Genomic DNA, 2500 nt, shown 5'->3' on the forward strand with positions numbered 1-2500 from the left:
AAAACGGGTCATTTTCGTGTCGCCACATTGCATGCGAACCGCATGAAACTTCCAGAGGCATTTGCAGCAGGAATGCATGTGCACTCAAAAAATGTGATATTTTTCACGGAGAGACCCCGTGAAACGCTAGAAGTGGGCGGGGATGTCTCTCTTGTGGCTCACGGGGCTGTTAGGGTGGCACAGAAATCCCTCGGAATGGGAAAACGGGTCATTTTCGTGTCGCCACATTGCATACGAACCGCATGAAACTTCCAGAGGCATTTGCAGCAGGAATGCATGTGCACTCAAAAAAGTGAATATTTCTCACGGATAGACCCCGTGATACGCTAGAAATTGGCGGGGATGTCTCTCTTGTGGCTCACGGGGCTGTTAGGGTGGCACAGAAATCCCTCGGAATGGGAAAACGGGTCATTTTCGTGTCGCCACATTGCATGCGAACCGCATGCAACTTCCAGAGGCATTTGCAGCAGAAATGCATGTGCAGTCAAAAAAAATTGATATTTTTCACGGATAGACCCCGTGAAACGCTAGAAATTGGCGGGGATGTGTCTCTTGTGGCTCACGGGGCTGTTCGGGTCGCACAGAAATCCCTGGGAATGGGAAAACGGGTCATTTTCGTGTTGCCACATTGCGTACGAACCGCATGAAACTTCCAGAGGCATTTGCAGCAGGAATGCATGTGCACTCAAAAACTTCTATATGTTTCACGGATAGACCCCGTGAAACGCTAGAAATTGGCGGGGATGTGTCTCTTGTGGCTCACGGGGCTGTTAGGGTGGCACAGAACTCCCTCGGAATGGGAAAAGGGGTCATTTTCGTGTTGCCACATTGCATAGGAACGCCATGAAACTTCCAGAGGCATTTGCAGCAGAAAGGCACGTGCACTCAAAAATTTTAATATTTTTCACGCATAGACCCCGTCAAACGCTAGAAGTTGGCGGGGATGTCTCTCTTGTGGCTCACGGGGCTGTTAGGGTCGCACAGAAATGCCTCGGAATGGGAAAACGGGTCATTTTTGTGTGGCCACATTGCATAGGAACGGCATGAAACTTCCAGAGGCATTTGCAGCAGGAATGCATGTGCACTCAAAAACGTCTATATTTTTCACGGATAGACCCCGTGAAACGCTATAAATTGGCGGGGATGTCTCTCTTGTGGCTCACGGGCGCTGTTAGTTAGGGTCGCACAGAAATCCCTCGGAATGGGAAAAGGGGTCATTTTCGTGTTGCCACATTGCGTACGAACGGCATGAAACTTCCAGAGGCATCTGCAGCAGAAATGCATGTGCACTCAAAAACGTCTATATTTTTCACGGATAGACCCCGTGAAACGCTAGAAATTGGCGGGGATGTGTCTCTTGTGGCTCACGGGGCTGTTAGGGTCGCACAGAAATCCCTCGGAATGGGAAAACGGGTCATTTTCGTGTTGCCACAATTGGCATACGAACGGCATGAAACTTCCAGAGGCATTTGCAGCAGAAATGCATGTGCACTCAAAAACGTGAATATTTTTTCACGGATAGACCCCGTCAAACGCTCGAATTTGGCGGGGATGTTTCTCTTGTGGGTCACGGGGCTGTTCGGCTCGCACAGAACTCCCTTGGTCCACCTGATTCGTGCATACAGGCAGCAACTAAAACTCTGTAAACCTGCTGTGAGGACATCTAAACAGTGGACCAGTGAGGCTGTGGAAGATTTGCGGGCGTGCTTAGACTGTACTGACTGGGATATGTTCACGACTGCTACCAATAGTCTGGATGAACTCACAGAGGCTGTGTACATCAGCTTCTGTGAGGACTGCTGTATCCCAACACGTACCAGGGTGAACTTTAACAACAACAAGCCCTGGTTCTCAGCAAAGCTCAAAAGGTTGAGGTTGGAGAAGGAGGAAGCGTTTAGGAGTGGGGATAGAGACAGATTCAAGGAGTCGAAGAACAGGTTTAGCAAAGCGGTGAGAGAGGCTAAACGACTGTACTCAGAGACACTAAAACACCAGTTCTCTACTAACGACGCTGCTTCTGTCTGCCAAAGGGCTCAGGCACATCACCAACTACAAACCCAGAGCGCCCCACACCACTAACGACTCCCGCCTAGCCAACGACCTGAACGAGTTCTACCGTAGATTTGAAAGACAATTGGACTGTCCTGAACCACCCCTTCCCACCCAAGAGGCCCCATCCCCCACCCATACTACAGAAACGACTCTCTCCTTTCAGGAGGGAGAAGTTAATGGGCTTTTCAAGAGGCAGAATCCACGCAAAGCAGCCGGGCCGGACTCTGTCTCTCCAGCCACCCTCAGGCACTGCGCTGACCAGCTGTCTCCGGTGTTCACCAACATCTTTAACACCTCCCTGGAGACATGCCATGTACCAGCCTGTCTCAAGTCCTCCACCATCATCGCTGTGCCCAAAAAGCTAAGGCCAACAGGACTAAATGATTACAGACCGGTCGCCCTTACATCTGTGGTAATGAAGTCTTTTGAGCGCCTGCTCCTGGCACAC

This window comes from Petromyzon marinus, unplaced genomic scaffold, assembly GCF_048934315.1.
Source record: "Petromyzon marinus isolate PM22_M1 ecotype Great Lakes invasive population unplaced genomic scaffold, UKy_Petmar_22M1.pri1.0 PM_G_Scaffold_6, whole genome shotgun sequence".
Classification (NCBI taxonomy): Eukaryota; Metazoa; Chordata; class Hyperoartia; order Petromyzontiformes; family Petromyzontidae; genus Petromyzon; species Petromyzon marinus.